We start from the raw sequence: 16,686 nt of genomic DNA, 5'->3' as shown, positions 1-16,686 counted from the left end.
AGCTAGCCCAACTTGTTGCCTGCACTGCTGGGGCGACCCTGCTATTTGTATTGTAGTGCGTTAGCTCAATCTAAGCTAGCCAGCATATGCCTACCTGAGCTCCAGTCGAGGTGTACCCGTGTGGTTAAAGTCAGGATGATACCCTCAACTATCCCCGTTATAAACTGTTCCCATTAGTTGTTCGTCTTCTGATTATCATTACTAATTTTCCTCTGCCCTGTTCGGGTAGGCAGTGCACAAAGACAAAACACAAAAACAGCCCTTGCCTCAGGAGAGCTCACAAGCTAGAATTTAGGCAAACAGGTGAATAAACCAACAAACAGGAGAAGGGAGGAGAGAGTGGAAGATAACTTGAGACAGGTGCATTTGCAGGTCTTCCTTCTTTTATTTCCTTAAGTCCAAAGTAGGTCATTTTCAGATTGCAACCATTTGAGACAAAAACTTAAAACAGAATAAAAAGTAAAGAGATTAAGAGAGAAGTTTTCAGTATTAACAAACTCCATGCAGCCAAACAATGGTACCGACCTTGGCTATATTGTGTGACACAATTACTGGCATCAAACACAGCGCTAAAGAAAGCAACAAGGTCCCCTGCCTTCACACATGAAAGCTCCTTTATATCAAACCTAGAGAATTCTAAAGGATACAATTTGCTAAAAACTTTCTTTCAATGTGTCCAACTCACATCACATTCATTTTTATATTTAAAGCCTATGCATGCATGCAGAGAGGAGTCTGCTTATTTATCTGGGAATCACAATCAGACCAAATACAAACCCACAACCCAAGCACTTTTTACGGCAGCCCAAACCCCTTAATTTACTGCAAAAGGCAAAAGCCGAAGCAGCTGGTTTTAGAAAGACATTCTTTCCAAACGTGGTTTGCCCTCTATTTAGTACAAAGTTAAAGCACGCAGGATACTGTGGGTTGCACCAGTCAGATCCTTTCAAAACCAGGAAATGCTGAGAAGCTGACCTTTTCCACAATGAAACAGGTTTGATTTTAGGTTTCTTTTTTCCCTCTCCTTACTTTACTGTTAAGAGGACAGGATGGTTACAGCAATGCCCTGATGCAGCCTTCAGGCACATCAGCAGTTCCAATCCAGCAAAACATTAGGCATGTGCATAACTTTAAGCATGTGGATGATTCCGTTGACTTCAGCCTACTCACCTGCTTAAAATTACACACACACCTAAGTGTTTTTGGGGTCAGGGCCTAAACTAATGGATAACCTCTTATCCCATCATGGAGACGTACTCAGGCACTGAGATGACAGTATATCCCAGGCCGCTATGAAGAATGATATTGATATTAATTATCACATATTTGTCACATCAAATTACCTACTATGCAAACTGAGCCTGGGTATTTTGCCACTGTTTCCAATGCACTCAGATCGATCATGTATAAATGACCACCCATGGTGTAAGGTGGTGGAGAACTGGGTGAACCCTTTTGAATGAGAAGACCACATGATCTTGATTTCTGTTATGATTTGATGGTTTCATTGATCCCCCTGAACCTGGCTGAGGTTATTTTTCACCTATAAGAATGCGCAGAAAAAAATAAAATGGAAACATAGGTGCCTACAGCCAGATCCTCAGCTGGTGTAAATCAGAGTAGTTTCTTTGTCTGAAGCGGGGTGAGGCTGATTTACACCAGCTAAGGATCTGGCCCTGAATCCTCCCATTAAAAACTAGATTAACACAGGGAACAAAGTCCAGCTGGTAAAATGCTAGGCTCAGAATAATGAACTTTCTGTTCATGCAAATTGGTGTCACTCTATTGAAACCTGTGCAACTAAGTCAATTTATACAAACTGAGGGTCTGGCTCACTGACTTTCCATCTAGGTAAAGAAAGAGCAATGACCTTTCCTCCGTCTTGTTATCTTGAAGAAACATTAGGTGATTTTACTACGGCTGGAAATAAAAATAATTAGGACTCAATTTATATTGCTCATTGCCTAAAATAAAACTAAGCTTACAATCTGTTATTGACAATGATTTTCAGTTGAGACTGAGTTTTACAAAAAACACAAATAACCCCCACCCCGTGGAATAAAACATCCTATTATTCTCACTTCCTGCTATACCTACTTGATAACTGAGTAAAAAGAAATGGTGAGCTAGGCTTTTGCAGTCAAAGTGGAAAATCATGCAGGACTCAATGGTGTGCTAGTTTACACATACGCGTGAGGGAGAAAGAAAGTGTCAGGGGGCCCCTTGCTCCTTTGCAATGAGCTATCAACATGCCATGGGGGGAAATGGCCTGTGTAGGGCTCCTGTACCCTCTCCTGTGCAGTTGGGTGGGGAGTGGGTGGAGCTTGAATCAGCACAGCTGAGTTGTGGCAGAGGGGGAAGTAAATTACAGATGGTGCAGGTACTTTCCCCTCCCCTCCAGCAAGGTGAAAACCAGCGACCCTCAGCATCAAACTGCAGTAGCTGAGCTGCTGCGAGAGTAGTGCAACCATGCACTTGTGATAAAGCCATAGCTGAGCTCAGAATAGGTGTACGTCAAAGATCAGCTATAGTTTTCTCTGGGTTTAAAATTCAACAGTTATATAAAACCGGTTATTGGGATTACCACAAAGGGCCTGCATGGCTGATAATCTCCACACCACAGATGGAAGCAACCTTGATCCTGTTACAGGAGGAATGGTTTCCTCTGGCTGCCTTTTACATACGTTCCTAAGAGTTTCTGCACCTCCCGCTATTTGCAATATTGTCTCCCCTTACAACGGTTAGTGAACAAGGTAGCCGTACTGCTTGGCTTTGACCGTATAATTATTTTACGAAGGGGGATCGTCTGTGTGTTTGTTACAACCGAGTGATGTTTGCTTGTTTTTGTTTTTTTGCATGCTCCACATCTTGCATGTCTCATCCTTTGTGTTTTGCCGCAGTTACTTGGTTCTCTGGCTAGATTCTAGCTGCTGGCTCTGTCCCTCTGCCACAGAGGAAGGAATAGCCTGATATAATGCCTGGGTGGTATAAAACTAGTACTCCCTCCCTGACAGGCAATGTTTCTAACTAGGTCTGGGGTAAGAAGGGCATAACTTAAAGGACTGTAGAATGAGAATCATGGACGCTTATTCAAGTGAAGGCCTCACCAGGTTATCTAGAGATACATATACAAATACCCGGGGTGGCGGTGGGGGAGAGAATCATCTTAACTAGAGCTGTGTATTGTTCTTATTGGGAGACTGTATATAAGAATATCTAAATAAAGTAGAAATGTTTGGTCCTTTCAGAGGTTGGCAAAAGAAAGGATATTAAAAGAAAACTAGAGATTTAAATCATTTGTTGTTTAATATCCTCTTATGCCAGTCTGAGACCTTATGAAACAAAATATAGTTGTTTGTTTAAAATTATACCAGTTAAATGTGAGTTCAATAGCAGTAGATCTATCTAGTGTCACACTCCTTTATGCAATCTTGTATACTCTACCTTTGCTTAGTCATTATTTAGGCATGACATTTTAGAAAATGAAGTTGAAAATCAATTGGCAAGTCCCCACCCCCACCCCACCCCCTCAACTTCGACAGATTTTTCCTCCTTAGCCAAAGTACTTTCCGACAAGAAAAAAATGTGTGGTTGGAAGTGAAGTACTTTTCAGTATCTCTTTGTGAATCAACAGCTGTTCACTTAGAACAGAAACTTTCAGATTAAATTTTTGGGGGGTTGGGGGTTTTTTGGAGTGTGTGTGTGTGGGGGGGGGGGTTGTTTGTTTATTTTTTGTTTTTTAAGAAATTAAAAACACTATTATACTCTTTTTGGTCAAGTTCCAGCTGTCAATTCCCAGCTGTCATGGTGGTATTTCTTTAATTAAGAGTAGCATTGTCTGCATGTCTAGAGAGCTAAACAATGGGTTCTCTCAAAATTTACAGGGGAAGATCCTCAGCTGGCATAAACTAGTGCAGTTACTTCAGAATTCATGGGGCATCACCAATTTACACCAGTGGAGGCTCTGGCCTGCAGTACTGAAGAAGGGTAGTAAGTACTGCATTTTTCTTGTATTCCTTAGCAGCTAAAATTAAACTGCTGCTAAAAGGTTGAGTTTTCTGAAGTCAAATATACTGCAGCCGGGTACCATCTCTCTCTCTCTCTCTCTCTCTCTCTCTCTCTCTTCCCCCCCCCTCCCCCCCACCCAAAACTGCCCATTGAATTGAATGGGGTGTTCGGCTTAAAAGACTGATGGTGCAACAAATCCCTTGATTAGCAGGCAGAGATATCTGGCGAACTGCAAATAGTCGTGCTGCTCAGGGATCGCTCAGAGTATGTCTACACTGCCTCCCCCCCCCCCCCCCAAACCCTCATGGCAACGAATCTCAGAGCCCAGGTCCACAGATGTGGGTTTGCACTACGGTGCTGAAAATAGCCATGTTGATGTTCTAGCTTAGACTCTGAAGCCTCCTGGGGTGAATTTGGACTGTACTAAGTAGGATTTGGGAAATGAGCGGCTGCCCCCCACCCCCACTCCCCTTCCCCACCAATGCAGACAGACGGTTTGGCTTGAGTATTGAGGAAATTCCTGTTTTTGCAGACTGGAGCACCAGTCCATAACCTGAGAATTGTGATAAGGAGCATATCCAAGCCTGTTTGTTCCAAAGATTGGGCTGGAAGTCGCCTGAGAGCAGGCTCGCAATGAGAGATTTAATATATATTATTAGCCTGAGCAAATTTAGCCATAGCTTTATGGTGGTTTGGTAACTTGTTCCATATGAAAACCAGAAATGCAAAGGCACAGGCCCAACTTCTCAGAAAGTTTAGATCCTGAGAAAAAAGGTCGGGGTTGGCTTAGTTCAAGATTTGGGCAAAGATTCTGATTGGTTCTGATTTGACCAAATCTGGTTCTCTCACCCCTGAAGATCAGTGTATATGACACCGTTGTCTTCTCTTCCTCTTCTGTATCTACTGTGTAAGTGCTCCATCTGCCATGCTGTGTGGAAGTGCCTCTCTGTCTCCAATGTAGTGGTCCCATTCTGCATATGAATACTGCCTGCATAAATAAGAGAGTTTCCCAATGCCCATGTTTAATTTCTCTGCAGAAATCCACACTTGCTGAAGCCCCATCTGCATGCTGGTGTGCACGTGTGTTGATAAGAGAATAAGCGTTGCAGCTAGAAACAGTTTCACTGATTCATAAAAGCAAATGCATGCAGGAGGGAAAAAAATCAAGCCACAGGAAGAATATTCTCATTAACAAAACATTTCTTTGATTGACATATATAACTCAAAGCCAGTAGTCATGACCTAGAATTTGCAATCTTTACTCTCATCAAATGGAACTTAAAAGAATAACCCCATTGGCTACTAGATACTTTTCTAAACCAGGCTAAACTTAAATGTGACTATTCGTTTGAGTCAAATGCTGTTTGATATAAGTGAAGATGGCAGAATCTGGCCCTATTAGTCTTCTAATATGATGCTCTAGCAACTAGTAACAGTTAACCTCTGAAGTACTGAGACACCAAGCACCATCAATAGAAATTATTGCTAGTTATTTTAGCTGCTTAATGCTAGACACTGACCTGATTTGCAGTTTTGAATTAAAAATCACATGGCAACTAAATGTAAACATACATTACTGGGTTTTAATTAGCACTTAGTAAATGTTTCTGAGTGCCAGATTCTATTATTAATGGAGGCAGTTTGTGTGTTACAACAAATTCAGCAGGTATAAGCTATCCCCTGAATGGCGGTTACTCTCTCTCAGTGTCTCGAACATAGTGCACATAGGCTGAAGTCCAGCCGGGAATTAGCCTATGGCCATAAGGCAGAGCAGAATGCCATACTGCTGTTGCGATGGGATGCCTGTTTCTTGGATCGTCCTTACGTGCTGGTGAAGCACAGATGTCCTGAGATATGCTGGCTCTGACCCTGTTGATCCTGAATATCCTTAACCTGTTTGCAAATGGGCTGCTGTTCAGTTCCTCGGCCAGCCCGTCTCTGAGGAGGATCAAGCCTCCGAGTGGCAGCTTTGTTACAGACAGTTGTGGGACTTGTTGCTTGCCCTTCATCTGCCTGACATGCAAAGGAGAGCACAGGACCTTTGTGCACTAAGTGATTTTTCTTTTAGCCCCTCCGAGCCTTTGTTGCTCTGTATGCAGCTGTGGCATATTCAAGCATCCATGTCATCTGACCCTTATTGCTACCTCTGGGACAGATTCACAGCCCTCCCTCAGGTGTGCAGAGGAGTAAGAGTCCAGCAGGGCTCCGCAGCTGGCCAGGCAATTCCATAACAAGAGGGGAAGTAACTCGCTCCCCACCAAAGCAAGGAGAGGGAGGATGGGTAAATAGGTAGGGAGCTAGGCTGGGACTTGGGGGATGCAGATTCGATGCCTTGCTTTGCCACAGACAAGTCAGAGCCAGACTTTTAAAGGTATTTAGGTGCCTAAAGAATAAGATGCAAATAAACAGCTGGTGGGATTTTTCAAGAGCACTCAGGCACCTAACTTCCCACAAGGCACCTATATACCTTGGGGGGGAAAAAAAGGTCCCCTTAATCTGTCCCTCAGTTAAAATGGGGATAATAGCATTTCCCTACCTCACAGGGGAATTGTGAAAATAGTTACATCAAAGGCACCCCTTATTCAGGGAAGATGGTGACATTAAAATCTAGCCCTGTGGGCCCAAATGCATTTTCTGACTAGGGGCGTCTCAAAATCCTCTTAACATTTCTGAACTTTTTTTTTCTGTGTTGGATCTTTTTCAAAAAAGTATCCTTGCTGGTTCCTTCATAGCCAGATAGTAAGTGGCTGAATCTTCATGTACAGTAACTCAAAGTGAAATCTCTTCCCTGATTAGCATTCCATGCCTGTATAAATTCAGGACAAAGCCTGGGCTTTAACTACCAGCTAACTACTGATCATTGAGGATTCCCATTCATCAGGAAGCCTACAACATAATGGAGAGATGAAATTGATGAGCAGATGAGTGGAAGCATCCTTTCGCAGCACTTTGTGCTTTATAACCCCATTAGGCAAGAACAGTGTGCACATGAGCTGAAATAAATAACACAAGCTGATAAGGAAAGCGAAGAGGGGTATGGGATGCTTATAAACATATGAACTAATGTAATAAGAAAAAATCACTGGTTGTGTTTGAAAATCTTGGCTGCGAGTGATGAGTAAGTTTTCACTGAAATTTTTGTGTTTGTTCATTTTTCAGTCTGAGGCATCATAAAGGGACTTGATTTTTAGAAAATGCTGAGCACCTACTCTCTGACAATCAGATCTGTTTAAGGTACCTCAGTCTGGGCACACAAAAATATGGGCACCCCAAAATCACTTAATTGTCACTTTTTAAAAAAACCTTGTCCTTTTCTTACAGGATTTGTGGCTGCATTTCCTCTCTCACACACCAAGCTTTGTTTCTGCATATAGAAATGTTCTACACACCACAGTGAAGGGGCAGGAGGGATAGGTTAGTATATTGGATGCTGTGTTTTGACACAAAAAACATGTGTTCAATTTCTGGCTGAGCCCGCAGCCCTAATGTGTGATGCTGGGTATGTCACCTAATCTGTTTAGTACCTCCATTTTCCATCTGACAGAAATGGGGATAATACTTCCCTACATCACAGGGTCTGATCCATTAATGATTATGAGGTGCTTAGATGGTTATGAGGGCTGTATAAATTGCTAACTAGATTTCTGCTGAGGATGGATTAAACCCGCGTACAGGGCCTCGGGTGATATTGTTCTCTTATTCTAAGATTTTCACTTTTAATGCATTCAGGAAATCATTCAAAACCATCATATTTATAGCAGGAAGCTCAAACTGGAGGCCCTAGTTAGACATATTAATAACTGAAAGGTGACTAAGAGCAGCATAAAATATTTAAGTAGCTTTTTGATCATATTGAAAAATATTTAAATTTCAAAAACTGCCAAACTACAAGTTAATTGAGTCTCAACTAGACTTCTGTGTTAATCCTCTGCTGACATCACCAAGCGAGATTCTGGAGCAATTGGAAGCATAAATATCAGCAGAAATGTTCCAAATTCTGATCTCAGCTTTACTGGGTTGAATCCAGAGTCGCGGCATTAAAATTAATGAAGTGACTCTGGTTTTAACTGTGCATAACTGAGACCAGAACTTGGTCTGTGTAAAAACTCTGCAGACCTATTCTTGACACAGCTCCTGAGGGTCAGCGCTGGAAATTGGCATAGCTTGCCTGAACTGAGTTATAAAGCCAGTTTACACTAACTGCTGATCTACCCTATAATCCTTACTAGAATTTAAAAAAAACAAACATTTTTTTCGGTTCACTGGTCAAACCGAAAGTTTGGGGTGGGGGAAGTCATTGTGGGTCAAATTAACCATTTTGTTCAACCTGAAATTAACCATTTTGTTCAACCTGAAACACACTTTGGTTTTCACTTTCACTTTTTTAATATTTTCAAATTATTTTTTTTTAAATAAGTCTTTTGAACTGAAGAATCAAAATGCTTCAGTTATAAAGTGTCAATGAAATTTGGGGGGGAGAGGTTCTGTGGGGAGGGCGTTCTTTTTGGTGTTTTGTTTGGCGCAAAGTTGCAAAAAGTTTCGGCCCGCCCACGTTTGCATTTTTTCATTCAGAAAATTTCACCCAACTCTGTTCTTCAAGCTTTACTTAAGCAAACTCCTGTTGAAGTCAGGAATTTGCCTAAGAAAGAACTGAGGTGATGGAGCGGGAGGGAAAGGCCAGAATGGGGCTGAAGAGCCCCAAGAACTGGGCTTTTGCCTGTTAGTTACTGAGAAAGTCTGTAAATATTTACCAAACACTAGGTAATGCACTCTAGTGGATAGAGCACTGGACTGGGACTCTGGAGACCAGGTTCGGTTCCTAGCGCTGCTGATGGCCTGCTGGGTGACCTAGGACAAGTCTCTGCTCCCTGTGCCTCTGTTTCCCTATCTGTGAAATGAGGAAAATGATGCTTACCTCCTGGAAAAGTGCTTTAAGCTGTACTGATGAAAAGCCCTATATAGGAGCTATGTGGTGGTGTTTAATATAACAGTAGAAGCCAGAGGTTCTGATCAGGATTGAGGCTAAATCCTGCTAGGAACTGTGCAAGTATAGAGGTAGTCACAGTCCCTATCCCAAAAGCTTAAACCAGCTCTGGGTTTTTTTTAGGATAGACTTACCAAGCTTGATTCTCTTCCCACATCAGTCTTCCTCCAGGTAGCTCCACTTTCACACAGATACCCTCCTCCTTGAGTTAGTGCCATGTACTCGTCACCCATAGTCGACACAAAGAGGCAACAAGCTTCATAAAGGTGTGGCTCCCCACATGTCTTTTCCTTAACAAAACCTAAAGTTTGGCCCTAACCTATCTAACCATGTCCTTTGCGTATCCAGAATTCTAAACTTTATCAAAAAATGGCCTATTAGCCCACCTTTCTCTTCCCAACAAAAAGCTACACGCATCTGTCTGTAGTATAGTTAAGCAGAAAAAGAGATGACATGAACTTACCTAGGAAGTTGGTATTATTCGGGGACGCGGGGAAGAATCCCTTGATGGAGACATAACAGAGCTCAGATCGTAGTGTTGAGCTTGCCAACCTTCAAATGAGTTTAGAGTCTGAAGCTGTTATCTCAGCATGAGTGCAATACCGAAGACATCATTTGACATCAGGCAGAGTTAACTATAAGGAGGGAGAGGATTTGCTTCTTCTTTAGAAGATTTGCGAAGCGGGGGTATCTTCACAACTAGAACTTGAATTAGGCAACTTAATTATAATGGTAAGGTTCTTTACGTTTCTTTTAAAAATTGGCTTCAGTTTTAGTATGACACATACACACTCAGCTATCAGTTACAGTGTTGATTGACCCTAATGAAACCTTTAACAAAAACATTGGCATATGGTTGTGTGCCTCTGACTTGAGAAGTGTGTCATCTTGTGATTAACTTGCCTGAGAGAACTGCAGAGCTGTTTTTCCAGTACCATAACTGTAGCAGAGACAATGGGCCAGATCCGCGGCTTGTGTAACTTCTCTGACTTCGGTGGAGCTTTATTGAATCGTGTTAAGTGAGAATCTGCCCAGAATCTGCCCAGAATCTGATCATTTTCAGATAACACCTCCTCTCCCCACCACCTTTCTTTCATTTTCTATTATAATGGTCCCATATAGCCCTCATGTTTCCATTACCTGCCATCTGTATTTCCTTTTCTTTTCTCTCCTGCCTCACAATCTCTGAGCTCCCACTCAGCTGTCAGGAGAACCCAGCACTCTTGTGTCTAATGGACTCTTGGCCACCTTACAAATGCCACTATCAAAATGGCATCAGCTGTCCAAATATGGATTGTGCCACAGGGACTGGACTGCTCTCTCATTTGTATATATGGTCCCTCCAGAACAACAGTGGGACACGCAGTGAAAAGTAGCAGTTCCACTGACCGACCGGTAGTCATTTAATGAAAACAGTTCTGCCAATCTAGCAGACTTCATCTCACTTCAAAAGAGGGAGAAATGATACAGGGCCAGAACTTCTGGAATACAGACACTTTGCATTTGTCCTGCTGCAAGGCAATGGTACACCAGCCTGGTTCCGTTGTCCCTTATGCCACCACCCTGACTCTGCCTTGCCAAGTCCTTGTTAAGAGCCCACTCCTCCTGGTGCAAGTCCTCAATAGTCTTTGTTCCCTTTAAGGAGAATGGTGAGGTGGATGTTCCTTGGCTCCAGTAGGAGCTAACCAGCCCTAGTTTGCTTGAATTTAGGAAATTCTTCTCTAAAAGTCCCTCGCTGGGTGTGGTAGGGGAACCCAGGCCCACATGCTTCATTGGGTTCCAGCTCCAGGCTCTTGTTTGGAAGAGCCAGAACCAATCCCCTTCCGTCCCTTCCTGCTCCCTGAGCTACTTCTGTTGTCTTTCCCAGACTCTTTCCCTGCTTCTGCCTCTTCAGGGTGTTGTTTTGTATGGCTGCTTGTCACCAGTCTGCTGGAGGGGTCCTCTGTCTGCTATCCTTCTGTCTTTTTAACAGCCCTTTCTCCTCCAGAGTCCCCCCTCTGAGGTCCTTAGTCTTCTATTACGCTTAGATGCTTCCCTGCCTAATTAACCATCTCCCAGTTACTGAGTGAGTTCACTACTCTGAGCTGAACGTGAAGCTGCCTCATTTTCCCCACTGTGGAGCCTGTTAGAGGTAGGCTGGGCCCTTGAGCCTTTAAAAAGGCCAGCTACCCTCTGACACTTACATGTAAAGCAATGGGTTAGTAAAGTAACCGAAACTGCAAGGCCAAGAAAAGGTAGACACATTGAAAATTACTGGTCATTTTATTCTGTAGAAGCCAAATGAATCTGTCCATGACCTGCATATCCCATGCTCTTCAATACCAATTGCCACAGTAGGAATAGAAGGGTTGTGCTTTCAGGCTGCAATAACAGATCTGAGGGAAATCCAGGCAGAAAAATGGATAGATGCACACATGCAATCAATAAATCAATGGAGCTACACCCATTTACACCAGCAGACCTCACCGTGTTTTGGAAACAGTGTTTTTGGACTCTGGCCTTACGGTGCTATCATCACACAAAAATACAATTTTTGGGAATCAAACGGCAGGATTCTTAGTAAGCACCTTTGAGATGTTGGTTTTTTTAAAGGGACTGGGAAACACCAATAAATAAAGTGAAGACTGCAGATGGCACCACTAGAGCATGAGTGATGAAGTTCATTTGTTAAAACAGCCGGTGGAAAAAAGGACTCCCCCTTCCTACCTTTGTTATTACAGCATTTCAGTAAAACCTGCTCTTGCCAGGCAAATCCCTGCCGGGCAAATTCATGGAAAGCACTGCACAGTATCCTTTATCAATGCTTTAAACAAATGTTCTGTACTCCCCTCATGCTTGGGAGAGTTATATGTAGGTGTGGCTGACAGGTCTGATTGAATTAGTCCTGATGCTATGAGGATTTGGGATGCTGTTCAAAACGGTCCTAGATGGAGATTCATAAGTGACCCTAGGTGACAATTTCTCATAATCTTCTTACAGGATAGTTGAAATTGGAAATTGGTGGCATGAGCCTGAAATACATATTTCTCAAGTCTGCTTCAGAACAAAATGCAAGGTTCATGTGATAGTATATCTGACATATATCATTTGCCTAGATCCTAATTCCCTAATATTTGACTCTCTCTATATATTTTAACTTAAATTCTTCTGCAATAAATGGAAGGCTGTGTGTGGTTTAAAATAAAAACAGAGGATCCTCGAACAAGTTCAAGGTTCTTTAATTTAAACCCATTTTTTTAGGATTTCTGGAGGTTTTTGACCATCTGAGCTTTTATTTATTTTTTTTTTATAACCTCAGTATTTTTGGAAAAAAGTGTGTATGTTTGGGGGAGGGGAGTTGTTGATGGGGCCTGAAACAATAAGCCCTTTTAGTTCGGGAATAGAATCTATTTTATACAGGAAAAATTCACCTCTGTTGTCCCTCTTTTCCTGCCTCTGATCTTCCTGGTCATAGATTAGGCCTCATTCCTGCAACCAAATTCAAGTCCAGCAGAGTTTTGTATCTATGCAGAACTCCAGTGAATTTACTGAACTGAATTTAACCAAGGTTTGCATGGGCATAAGAGTCTGTCCTCAAAGATCAACAAGCAGAATCAGGCTGTAGGCTCCAATCCTACAATTCATATTTTGTGGAGGAGGAAGGAGAGTGTGCCTGTGTGCCGATCTGGGTGAATTTCATTAATCGGGGCTTTTAAGTTACAGGCTCTTTGGGACATGTTATCTTATTTTTTTCTTTATAACCATACAGCAGACGATTGGTTTGTACATAATTAATAGCAAAAACGGGAAGGAAAAATGGTAAGCCGTCAGAAAAACAATAAGAGAGACAGTTCTAATATTTGCATTCTATTCACTAATGATGGATCTGAACCAAAACCGCTGACACTTGCCAACCTCAGAAAAGTTGGGACCTGGATTAATCCGTGGTATTTACGAGCACATCTAAGACATGATCGTAAATAAGACCATCGCTTCCTAAATTGTACGTGACAGGAAGCCATAAGCCTTTCAGTGCCAGCAGATAAAAACTAAATGTCAAGTCATTTTCGATACGTTGTGCTGCTGCCCGAGGGAACCTCAGAACTTTGGACAGTAGGAAATAAAAGTGTTCCTTCTAGGGCTTGACTTCTTTGGGGTCAGAAAGAATGTCCCCTTGTCACTGACTGGTGATGCTGACTCTCCCTAATATTTTTCTATAGTTTTAATATTTAGAGTAGGAGGCTTTCCCACTGCCACTTAATGATGCACCTGAAGGCTCTGCATGGACTGGGCTGAGTTCCTGGCTGATTTCCATCAACGTTCTTGATTCACTTTGGGCCTAATCTAAAGCCCACTGAAGTCACTGCATCTTTTCACTTCACTAAGCTGTGGAGCGGGCTATTAGAACTGGAGCAAAGAGAATTTCCAAGCGTTCACAGAGTGTGGCCAGAGAATAAGGCTGTGTGGCTTATCCAGATAATATGTGAGTCTAATCTAAAAAGGAGACTAAATACCATGGTTTAAAAAAAAATTCTTCATTTAAAAATAAAGAGGAGAAATAAAGAACTGAGGAGAAGTTCTAGGAAGAATCTGAAATCTTTTCTGGGCCAGACCCTCTGCTGGTGTAAACTGATAAAGTTCCATGAAAGGCAATGAAATCAGGTGATTCACACCAGATAGGAATCTGTTCCAGTATCTCCATTGTCTTGTCCATTGCTTAATTTCTCAGAGGCAGAAGGACTTCAGATACACACTTTAAAAAAAATGCCCACCATTATGCAACCATGCAAAGACCTTCGCAATCTGCAGTGGCATAAAGGATCCTAATAGGGCTTAGGATCTCTTCCTCTATAGATAAATTAGAAAATCCTACAGGGGTATAAATCCAGTTTAAAATCCCATAATAAACGGCAGACAAATGTGGAGAAAATATGGCCTGTTAATAAAAGACTTAGTCATATATTAATGTAAATATTTATACTGCACTTTACCATTAGCTCTTACAGCTAATCTATTTCCTCTGCTAATGGTTCTGAGTTAAATGTGCTTCCACTGTAGTTCATAATAAAAATTATTGATATATCTTATCAGGTAGCTGGCCTGCTACCCTTCCCCACTAAATGGTAAAATAGGGATACATTCATAATCTTTTTATTAGATTTTTTTTTAACCTTTGGTCATTTTGGGGGACTTACAGAAATTAAAGCAATTAAAAAAAAAACACAGCCAGGCTTTACCCACTGGCTTCTGGGAAGTCAGCTTGGTTTGCTTGTCATTTGGGAGAGCAACATTGCTTTGCAAATGGAAAATCATAAGAATTTAAAATGTCATTTAGAGCATCTGAAATTGCCCTGTAGAAGAGTTTGCTCACAAGTCAACCTTTATAAGCCTATGAACAGGGATTTCTCTTACTCCTGGGAAATCATGTCCAATTCTAACTCTCTTCAATGTGATAGGGCAAGGAGTAGCCTGAAGTTAAATGCTGGGAATATATTACTACATTTAGCACTTTGCACAAACAATGTTCTTACCCAACTGTATTTTTGAATACTGAGAACAAATAGTGGGCCAGCTCCCTCAGCTCCTCGAGTAATCCTTACTCATGCCAGCAGTCACACTGATACCAGCGGAACGGCTTTGGGATGAAACTGTCCAGAGGCTCTGGACTTTAAGTGGTATAATTCACCTCATGTGTCAGACTTGTTCCTGTGGGTGAGGGCTGCAGGACGGGGTCTGTTTTTTCCCCACAAATGTGCGCATAGATGTATTATAGAGAAAATATGGTGCAGCATGTTTGTGTTTCATAAGCTACACTGTCTCATGTGCTAAATATGGTAAAGCACCAAGGTGAAAATTCCAGCACCATTGAAGGCAAGTGCGACAAGATTTCACCCTATGTGCCTTGCCTACGTGGCGCACAAATTGCTTCAGAATGAGGACCACCAACTCTGAAAGAATCTGCATCACAAGGCAATTCTAAATGGTCTCCATTAGAAGAGTGAAAACCAAAGGTCATCTTTAGAAAGAGACAGTTCATCAAGTCATATGTGGGGAGAGGAGGAAAGTGGGTGCTGTCACTGTTAGGCTAAGAGACAAGGGGAGGCAGTGAGGTCTGAACCCCAAGGAAGTGCATCTGAGTTCTCCATTTGTGACTAACAAAGACTGAGCTACAAAGGAAGGGAGAGTGTTGCGTGAGCCCCAAAACAGAAATTAAGAGTTTTTGCCCCTGGAGAGATGGACATTTTAATTAAACTTTTCCCGTCACTTGCATGAGCTCATCAACCAAGCTGGGTACAAGCTGAGTATTCCCAACCTCCCAGAACCCCACATTTTAAACTCAGTGGGATTAAATAAAAAGAAAAATCGTAAGCACAAAATGTCAGTAGTGGAGGAAAAATGTACTGTAATAGAAATCATTCTGAAAGGAATGTGAAGAAGTCATCAAAGGTTAGGCTGCACTTGAAAGGAATAAAAGCTACAAGTAGCTATATGGTGCCTTATCAGAAGTCCATGCATGGCAAGTGAATCAATGTGTCAGAGATCGCCTAGCACTGTGAGCTCCTGTGTTAAGTTTGACTTGATGAGTCAACTATCCAACTATCTGCCACCCTAAACGTGTCTGTTGAGCAAAGTCTGGGACTGATCAGACAAAGACCTTTTTGTCTCTTCAGTCCTATGACCGGGAGGAAGGATGATCTAGTACAGTGATACTCAGACCTCAGTGGTTCAGAAGGCAAATTAGTGATCAGTATTGCCCAAAAGAGCCACAGTTGTGTGAATTCATTGTTCCATCTATACACACACATTACACAGCAAAATGGCTGTCCAACTATTATTTTATCAACTACAATTGGTTAATAACCTAGTAAAAGCATCCTGATTGGTTAATAACTTAGTTTGGTTAATAATTAAATCCCAGCGTTTTAATACCCTGGGCTGCAAAGAGCCACAGGAGACCCGTTGCAGAGCCACTTGAGGCTCACGAGCCTCAGTCTGAGCATCACTAGTGGGTGCACATTAGACTGGATTCAGTTCCCAACTCTGCCACAAGCTTCCTGCATGACCTTAGGCCATTAATTACATCTACCTTGTACCTTAACTCCCCATCTGTAAAAGAAGGGTGATACTGCTCTACCTCACAGGGCAGCTGAGAGGGTGAAATCCATTAATAATTGTGAGACACTGAGATACTATGATGACTAGGGCCATATGAGTACCTAGAGGGAGACATCAGGAATCTCTCCGGCCGTGGAGTATTTATCATGGGCTAGAGCTGCAACACTGGGGTCTACATCTGAATCTGAGCCTTCCTGAAGTCCCATAACAGATGGTCATGCTATTGCTTGCTATAGTTACAGTGCTCCATATCTGCTGTCTTGCCTATGCATCTGCATTACAGCTGTGGGAGCAACTTGTAATGAACAGTTTATCTGACAAATTTAGCCCTGTTTTCTGTTAGGACACAATTCAACCCCTATGCAGAGGACCAGCAAAATGTTTATGCTCTGTGTCAGTCCTAGTAACACCTATTAGGAGGAATTTGACTTAAATGGAGCTGTACTGATTGACAGCAGCTGAGGAGTTTGCCGACTAACTAGAGCTGGTCCATATCACTTTAGCAGAACCATTTTCCATTGGAAAATGCAGCTCCCTTGTAATGATTTGTGAAAGCACATCAATCTTGCCGAAAATTTGTTTCTGGGGGGAGGGAAACA

At 42.2% G+C, this 16,686-nt stretch overlaps 1 protein-coding gene across 1 annotated transcript in view; it reads left to right on the top strand.

Moving 5' to 3' along the window:
- Positions 1-3,904: 3,904 nt before the first annotated feature.
- The window catches only part of EXO5 (exonuclease 5), a 281,415-nt gene continuing 268,633 nt past the window's right edge, over positions 3,905-16,686 (top strand). Inside the window, exon 1 of the mRNA XM_073315288.1 lies at positions 3,905-3,990. The gene's annotated coding sequence lies outside the window, so the exon portion shown is untranslated. The remainder of the gene's footprint in view (positions 3,991-16,686) is intronic.

Source organism: Lepidochelys kempii, chromosome 17 (genome assembly GCF_965140265.1).
Source record: "Lepidochelys kempii isolate rLepKem1 chromosome 17, rLepKem1.hap2, whole genome shotgun sequence".
NCBI classification, from domain to species: domain Eukaryota; kingdom Metazoa; phylum Chordata; order Testudines; family Cheloniidae; genus Lepidochelys; species Lepidochelys kempii.
This window is presented reverse-complemented; position numbering and strand designations above follow the sequence as displayed.